Genomic DNA, 9,155 nt, shown 5'->3' with positions numbered 1-9,155 from the left:
GGTAGAGAGAGTTTAAAGGAGTGAAGCTGGGCCTGGGAAAGGTGAGGGTGGGAAAGTGTCATTTTAATTTTTTCTCTTTGTTTCTCACTACCTGAGTCTATTTTAATTGGCAACAAATGAAATTAATTTTCCTCAAGTCAAATCTGTTTTACCTGTGACAGTACATGGTACAAGATCTCCCTGTCTTTATCTCACACTTTTTCATCCTCTTTTCTCCCCGTCCTGTTAAGGAGAGGGAGTGAGAGAACAGCTGAAGGGGTGACTACTGGCCAAGGTTAACTCACCACACGCAGATAAGATTGACTTTAGGACAGCTTTTGAGACCGTCTCCCACCACAGTCTCACCTGGGAGCTGAGGAAGCCCAAGCTCAACACACAGAAGCAAAGCTGAGCTGGAAAACCGGCCAGGTCTATGGTTCACTGGGCTGCAAGCAATGGCTGAACGTCCAGCTGCAAGCTGGCAAGGGAGGATCCCGGCGGCCAACGCAGGGCTCCAAACACACTCAGCAGCAGCCAGGAGGATGACACAGACTGCACCCTCAGCAAACTGGCAGGTGATAGTAAAGTAGAGGGGGGCAAGGAAGAAGAGGGGGCTGGCACAGCGAACGGCAGCGCTTCTACCAACAGACAGACCACGACAGACCTGAGGACGGGGCCAAAAGAAACCTCATCGGGTTCAAGAAGGAAAAGCGCAAAGCTCTGCACCCAGGGCAGAAGAACCCCGTGCATCAGCACAGGCTGGGGAGAGCTGGCTGAGTAACAGCCCTGCTGGAAAGGGCCCAGGGGCTGGGGCAGAAGCCAGCTGAAACGGGAGCCAACATCTCACTGCAGAGAAGGCAAACTGCAGAGGACTGCAGCGAAGGGATCTTATCCCTTCGCCGCCGGACACTGGCAAGGCCACTCTGCAGATACCAGGTGAGAACCCGCACTTCAAGGAGGTTCCTGAGGAACCAAGGAGGGTCCAGCCCTGGGCTACCAAGGTGGTCAAGGGCCTCCAGGGAGAGGGAGAGGCTGGGGGAGATGGGCCTGTTTTCTCTGGCAAAGAGAAGGCTAGGACCATCTAGGAGCTGTTTACAGCTACCCAGATGGGAGCTATAGAGACAGTCAGCCCAAACTCTCTTAGCACTAGCAGACGGGATAAGAAAGAGCAGTGGCCACAAAAGGCAGCATGGAAAATGCGGGTTGCACATCACGACAAACTTTGCCGCTAGGAGGGTGGTGAAGCCCAGGAACAGACTTCCCAGAGAGGCTGTGGATTGTCTGTTCCTGGGGGTTTTCATGGCTTCGTAGGACAAAGCCATGGCTGACCCCACCAAGTGCTAGTTAGAGCCCTGCTTTGAACAAGTGCTTGGACCAGAGACCTCCAGAAGTCTCCTCTGACCAGCACTTCAATGACTCTGTGTTTTAACAGGTGTAAAACAAAAATGTGGTGGAGAAGTTTTGATAAGTAAGGAAAGTAATATAAGTCAGGAAGAATATTTGCAGTCTCTGCAAAAGAGCTCCCATGCTCAGAATAAGGAGTTTGAAGGTTAAGTCCTCTTGAGGAAAAAATGCAATAAAGATAAAGGTGATATAAAGAAAGTTGTTGAGATCATAAAGATAGATCACCTGGAGGATCACATCTTCTTTATTTTGAACATTTGTTGTTGTTGTTCTGATTTTCAGAAAAAACCCTGCTTCTGTCTTTTCAAGGGAAGCATAGCAGGGCATGCTCTTTGCAGGAAACATATAGCTGACAACTACTGCTCTGCTCCTGAAATTGCTGGGGGGCTGGTTGGCCTGGGATTCCTCACAGAGCCCTGACAATGCTGCTCAGCTGTGTGGCAGCATCTTTTCCCCGTGCACTCCAAGTTTTTGGGGCTTGGACACAGGTGGCGGATCCAAAACTAAGCAGAAGCTGAGAGCTGCCATCTTAAATACAGGTACAAATCCAACTCATCTTGTGCAAAGGGTTTCCACAGTTCTTGAAGTGAGGAGGAGTGGGAATCACTGCCTCCCTGGAGGCAAATTACCACCAGCCAGAGGATCTGTGGGGTCTTGCCTCTGTTGGGGGGAACAGCTGAGTCTGAAAACCCACATCCCCTCAAGTACTCCATTGGGAGGAGCAGAAATGAGATGTAGGGACCATGACGGACAGACGCTATGGATGCTGTAAGTGCATAATGACTGGCAAGGCTGAAAGCAGGTCTCGGAGACCTGTGGTGTGCCGCTATGGTCCCAAGCAAATGCTGCCATCCATCCAGCCTCTCTGAAAAACTGTGATCACGTCTGACTGACCGAGTTCGGAAAAGACAAATTCAGTGTGGACTAGGTGAAAGGAAGGGCTTTTTGAAGGACCATGGGCATGGAAAGCCTATTTTATAATGTCCTGTTTCATAACAAGTCTTGTTTAGTCTGGCAGAAGATTGGCTGCAAGGGAACATGACTGCTTTCTATAAATACTGCAGGGAGGCAAACACTGGGGAGAACTACTTAAGTGAAAAGCCAGTTCTGGTGCAAAAACAAGTGGTATAAATTGTCTCAGAAAAAAATTAATCCAGATTTCTAACCAGCCGAATCGGGTTGTCCTAAGGCTGCCTAATAGCTGCAGTGTGTTGAGAGGTGGCATCCAAACTATTTTTCTGACAGAGTTTGACAGGTTTTGAACCAGATTATGTGGCTGTTTATAATAACAGACGATGGGACTCAGTCACCCAGGAACTGCTCTGCCTCTGGCCCTGCAGGGCTGGTGTGTCAGGGGGGGAGAGACGCTGCATCCCCCATGCTGTTCTGCCATCAGGGCAAAACTACACTGCTCTTTAAATTGCTTTAGTAAAAACAGCCTAAATGTTTTCTTTTGCTTTCACAAATTTCTTGTTAATCTCAACGCTTTGTTCCCCTGCTGTCCTGGGGAGATACTGTAGTCCGGCCAAAGGACCAACGCCTTCTTCTGTGCTTTATCCTCTATTTTTTCCAGCATTGTCTGACACTGCCTCTCAAGCAGCATACCTGTTATTCCCTCTTCTCCTTTATCTCCATGTTCTCCCATCTATCTCACTCTTCCTCCTTATTTCTTTTCTTCTGCCCTGTGCTACACCTGCTTGATCTTCCCTATCATCCTGGATCTCTGATTTCAACTCCCAGTTCTTCTTCCACCACCATTCACCACTTGCCTCCCATGTCTTCCTGAAGAGGGGTTGATATTACTTACCTGCAAATTGATATTACTAGGCAATCTATACCTACCAGATTCTGTATGGAGTGTGTGTCTAACAAGAGTATCGCATGATGCCGAACATAAATTAAACAAGAGCAGATGTACATTGATATAAAGTGTGGCTTGAGGGACTATAACTGCTCATTTCTATGAATGGCCCATCAAAGACTCCAGAAGTTTGGAAGGCATGTGTTGGGGGACAGAGAAGCAGCACAGCTAGGTTAAGGAGAATTTTTTGCTTGGGAATTTGCCTTCCTTTTTGAGGTGTCAGCCTTCTAGCTGGAAAGAAAGTCCCGGATCCCCAGTCCCTTGCTATATGGCTCCTTCTACGTGTGACTGTTGTTTGGTGTGCAGAGTGTTTAAATTAGTTGCCAGCGTGCTTACTAAAAAGCAAAACATGTCCTGCTCTGAAAAATGTGTCATCTGAAAGTCAAGCAGAAAAGCATGATGATTACATACCATAAAGTGGACACTTACGGTCTGGTCAACTGGACACCCTCTAGGCTCTACTTAACTGGATCTCTTTTGACTCTAGCGGGAACGTAGACACTCAGCTCAGAGGTAGATGCCCACACACAGACACTTACATTTAACCAATTAATAAGCAAATATCAAGCATCATTGGAGGTGCCCCAGGGTATCTCAGATGTATTTATGGGACTGGCAGAAATTACACAGGATCTACAGTGGACTTGTGACCTACTGAAGCAGGAGCTGGAGGTTAGGCAAGTCATCTAGGACATCTTAAATCACAATGAAGTTCTATGTGTGGGCAACTGAATCAAGCTCTGTGTGTCTTAATTTGGAGCTGAATCGCCCCGAGAAGGCTTACAGCTAAAATAAAAATTTTCATGTGCAGCTGAAGAAACCAAATAAGCTGGTTTTGCACGCCCAGAGTTTCAGTGCAACTCTTGCAACTCAATATTGATTATCCACTAAGAACAACAAAGACCTAGAAAAAATGAAAACACTCATGTCTCTAAAGAGGAGCAAAAGCAAAGTCTGAGTGAAAAATGATAAAGGCAGGCGATTGTTAATTGATTTATATCACAGGATACAGTGGCTGAAGCCTTCGATACTGTAAATAAGAAAACAGTGTTAGAAATGGCCTAAACTGAAATAAGACCAACTTTGAATGAAAACAAAGTGTTCACTGGCTCAGAGATGTGAGATTAACTTGGCTGCTGATTCAATGGATCAAAAATTGCATTGATCTAATGCCTCTGACTTTCCACATAATGTCCAAAAAATGTAACCTAAGTACAGCTAGACTGGAAGATTGCTGCTGGACAAATGCTTTTTTTTCCTCTTAACGGAAAATTTCAGCTCCATTTTTCTAGCGGTCCAAAACATCCTCTGCTTCCCACATTGTGGGATGACAACAATGCTCAGCTGTCTTTGGCCTGAGTTACGGTGCCATGCCGGAAAGCCTCTCAAGTTGTGAAAAGTCTTAAATCAACACATTTTGCCACCGAAGAGTGAGAAAAAACAGTTTCTAAACCATATGAAATATTCATGTCTAGCATCTTGTGAGATACCATCTGGTTAGATCAAACCAAAGCAGAGCTGATAGTGACATAGAAACACACTGGATAGAAAGTAGGATGATGTGACTTGAAGATTCATTGTTTCATGACCTACAAAAGACCACTGCAAAACCAGCAAGCGTTACTTCAGGAACAACTAACTTTTCAAACAAAGAAAAATCCAAAAGAGAAATGTTGATCCTTTGTGTCTGTTATTAGGAAAATCGTAACGTACTTCAGATAAAAACATGCCTCTCATGAAGGCATTGACAATTTAATTGCAATTTAATATTTGCCTAAATTTTAAAGTGCCTAAAAAAACCCCAAACAAACCAATCCCAAAACTACCAAACAAGCATTTCTACAGCCAGAAGAATAAACAAAGGGCAAATCCTGCTGCGCACATTGTGATCTCCCAGCATTTTATATTTCTATTCCTAGAAGTAAATATGTCCTTTTTTCCCTAAAAGTCATCGTTCACAGGGCATAGTACTGGGTCTTGGGAGACCTAAGTTTTTCTCCTGCCAGAGCTACTTTTCTGATATATGACCTTGAGACAAACCTTTTGCTTCTGTTCCTGCTTCCCCTCCCACTTTCAGTCTCCTCCAGGCAGAGACAGTTTTACTGTGCCTTATACAATGGGGCCTCTAGGTGCTATTGCAATGTAAATAGTGGCAGCACAGGTGCAATTGCGAGTGGAATATGGCTTTTATTATCCAGTTACAAGGTCACCGTTGGGTGAGAGGATTGCTGCATAAAACATTACTGAGCCATCAGCCTATGGCTGACTCCCGGTTATATAATAATGTTATTTTAAACGCAGGGAAAGTATTTGAGGCTCTCTCAAGCTTGCCAAGTTTGCAGCGCTGTGGAGCATCAGTGGTAAAATGGCCCCACGCAGGTGAGTATGAACATGGAGATGCTTAAACCGCCAGGGCCTTCCCCACTCTGTCCCTGTTGTTTGCAATTTACTCATTCCTTTTCTCAAGGTTAATTAAGCTTCGTGACACCTTAGAGGATAAGGAAATATTGTACCCAGCTCTGCAGAGGGGAAAGATGAAGGAGGCAGAAATGAAATGGCTGCCTTGGAGTGGCAGAGCCAGAATCAGGACCAGGGTAATCTCCGTTCCCTCGCCACACTGTGTACCTTGTGATAAAACTAAAATGCTACCACTTTAACGGCAGTGTCAGTCACACAGTATGGGCTCTGCACAGGCTTTGAAAACCAGGGAAGAGAGCATCAAATGTTCCAGCCCACTTAATTTGAAAACTGCCTATAATAAACCCTTGGGAACATGTAAAACAGACAGGTCAAATTACATAGTTACACAAATATCACTGGATTTCTGGCATTTAGGAATAAAAGGCTTTGATCTGTTCAATTTAAAAGTACCTAAAACATGCACGCACTATGTTAAAATCTAACATTAAATGCTTTTCTTTTTGTATTTTCCAAAAGCCTAGCTAGAGACATTTGTACACAGCATGACAAAACTTTGCCTTAATAACATAAATATCTATGCACAAGTAATTTGGCACAGTGTGCCACTGCAAAATATTTTACATTCAGTAAAATGACAGTTCTTATCTAGTTCTTATACACAGAAACCCTTAAAGAAACAATCTATTGCCCTTTAAAAGCCCCTCTCTATTCCTCACTTTCCCATCTGTCTTATTTATAGTTCTCTCCTTTGTAAAGCCCTCCAAGATCTACGAATGAAAAGTACTCATAAAAACTCTGTGTGAGCCGGGATTTGAAATCAGCAGCAGTTATGGATCTTATGTATATGAAGGAAAGACTTCTACGTTACACTCCAGTATTCAAAATCAACCCTGAATCAGTGTCGTCGCCAACAATTTTGCTTTAAACCAGCGCTCACTTGAAGTCTGTCTAAATGTATCAAAATACCTCTTAGCCCTCCTCCCACTTATTTTCGGTGGCCTTTTCACTGTGTCTATGCGCAGGGATCCTCTCTCCCCGTTTTCCCTCATTGCACAATTGGCTTTCCACGGGCCTCTTTGGCAGCTCCAGCCCTTTTGGAAAGCAGAGTTTATTCCTCCCCTCCTCTTTCAGCCTCCTGTTGAGGAGGAGGTCTGTGGTGGGGACTCGATGCCACAGAATGTCAATGCCAGAAGTGGCCTTTCTCATGGAAATCAGGCGCGGGAGTCCGGCATTGTCCGTGCAAGAAGGAGAGACGTTGCTTTTTTATTTTTTTCCTCTCCCTTTCTGGGAGATTATATTTGAACCGACGACCTCTGGCTCTCTCAGGCCTTGCAAGTGCCAGATCCTTCCTCAGGATTGATTTCTCCATCTCCTCCCTCACCTACATTGTTGCACCATCTCCTCTTCATCACGTCCAATTAGTCATTGCAGGCTTATCTCAGCATTTTTAAGATTTCATGGATAAAAATGCCAAATAAGTGGATTTGACATGAATTTACTCATGCTGAGGACTTTATTTATCCACCTCAATATACGGCACACAAGCACTAATTACCCCTTTTGACCCCCTGGGAGAAAAGGAAGTACTCTCCTCACTGAACTGGGGGGCAACAGGAGATGTGCAGGAAGGAAACGTCTTCCCTGGGGACACGCCGGTGTGTCATAGTCATATTGATATATCCCTGGCAGCATATTTATTTATGCCCTTCCCAACAGTTTGCTGCTCAAAGTTTTCATCCCGATTTGAATCAAGAGGGATTTTGGGGGGGGGGGGGGATCAGTAACACGTACACTGCAGTTTTCCAGAGTTACAAATATGAAGGCCCAAGTCCTGGTGTCTTAATACGCAGGTCATCGTGGTTGACAGTCACATCGGCCCCAGATGGTTGTCCGGTACATTAGAATAAGGTCACTCCCGGTTACTGTTGACTGGCCTTGCAAGCCGGCCACAGTCAGGCTCGTGGTTTGGAGACTGGAAGAAAAAAGACACCCATCAGAAAGCAAGCTCCAGCAGGGCTGGCACCTACCAGAACCGCTGGGCAAAGCCAGCAGATCCACGCACGGGATCCCCGGGGTGGGCTGGCATTACCCTCACCGAGCAGGTCAGCACCTAACCCTACACGCACCATGCTGCACCTGTGCGAGAGCCGAACGCTCCTGCTCTGAATATGACCAAATTTGAGTGTTTTGCTGGCAGTCGGTAATACAACACTAAATCCAGTTGGGCTGATGAGAAGTGAGCCATGTCACAAATTCAGTGATAGTTAAAAAGCTCTCTTTAAAATAATTTCCTTATTAAATCTCTGCCTTCAAATGAGCAAGAGCCAGACCGTGTATGAATTCCCACTGCAGATCCTGCTCTTGCTGTGACAGGTTTTAAAGAAGTGGTTTGTTAATACTCTGGGAGAAAGGTATCATGCATTTCAAAGACAGGGAAACTGTATCTCCGTCCTTTGATCCACCTTCTGGAAGGGTTTTTTGAATACATCTCAGTATGTATTTCTGATGAATATTGGATTGTATTTCTGAACGAATATTTCTGATTGAAAATCGTTTTGAAACTGTCATTTTGGAGCTACGACAGATATGTGGCACATATAAAATACGCAGTGTGCTCTGCGTGTAGGGTAGATGAAAGACACAGTGTAGTTGCTAATTGATATTTAAATATCACGCCTGTGTACGTCTCGCAACTTCGAGCCTACAATACATAACGTGTTGTTACTGCACACACCTTTCACGAAACAAGGCACAAACCCAAAGAGTCTTAACACACAGACCCTGCACAGGTTGCATGCTGTGTGTGCGTAACCTTTTCACAGCTGACAGTATTTGAAGCAAAGTACTTACACATGAAAAATTTATGCCCACATTGTGCACTGAGGCATCGAGATATGCAGCCTCCCGTACGTTACGCATATTACAGAGATGATATTTACGCCAAGTATTTTGGAGGAAGTAAATGCCATTGCCCATATGCTCCCCAAACAATGGGAACGTGCTGCACGTTGTGGGACGGGGGAAGCAGCTTGATCCTCGGGGAACACTGGAGCACCGCGGCATGAGGAAGAACACTAGAGACGGAAAGGAGGAGGCAAACCGCGACGGCGCTAGCTTGGCTCACGTATGTGTGTGCAGGGCAAAGGCAGCGCCTGAATCCCTGCGTTAAGATTTCCTTTCTCCCTCTGGGGAGGAGGGAAGGCTTCGCTCCGTTAAGGCGTGTGAGAGAACGCGTCCTGCCCCCTTCGCCCTTATCCTCCCGCTGAAGGCCCAGAGGCCTTCACTTCGACACGCCGCTCTGCCCCGGCCCCACAGCCGCCGCGTCCCGCGTCCCTCTGCCTCCGCTCCCGCCGCCACGTCTCGCCCGCAAGAACTTGCGCGCCACGAAGACCGCGCGCTCCCTGCCTCACGCACCTCGCGCGCCAACCTGCTCCACGCGCGCCCCCACGCCCGCTGCGCCCCGCCCCAGCTCGGCGGGGGCGGGGTAGAA

The sequence above is a fragment of the Haliaeetus albicilla genome, chromosome 3 (genome assembly GCF_947461875.1).
Source record: "Haliaeetus albicilla chromosome 3, bHalAlb1.1, whole genome shotgun sequence".
Taxonomy (NCBI): domain Eukaryota; kingdom Metazoa; phylum Chordata; class Aves; order Accipitriformes; family Accipitridae; genus Haliaeetus; species Haliaeetus albicilla.
This window is presented reverse-complemented; position numbering follows the sequence as displayed.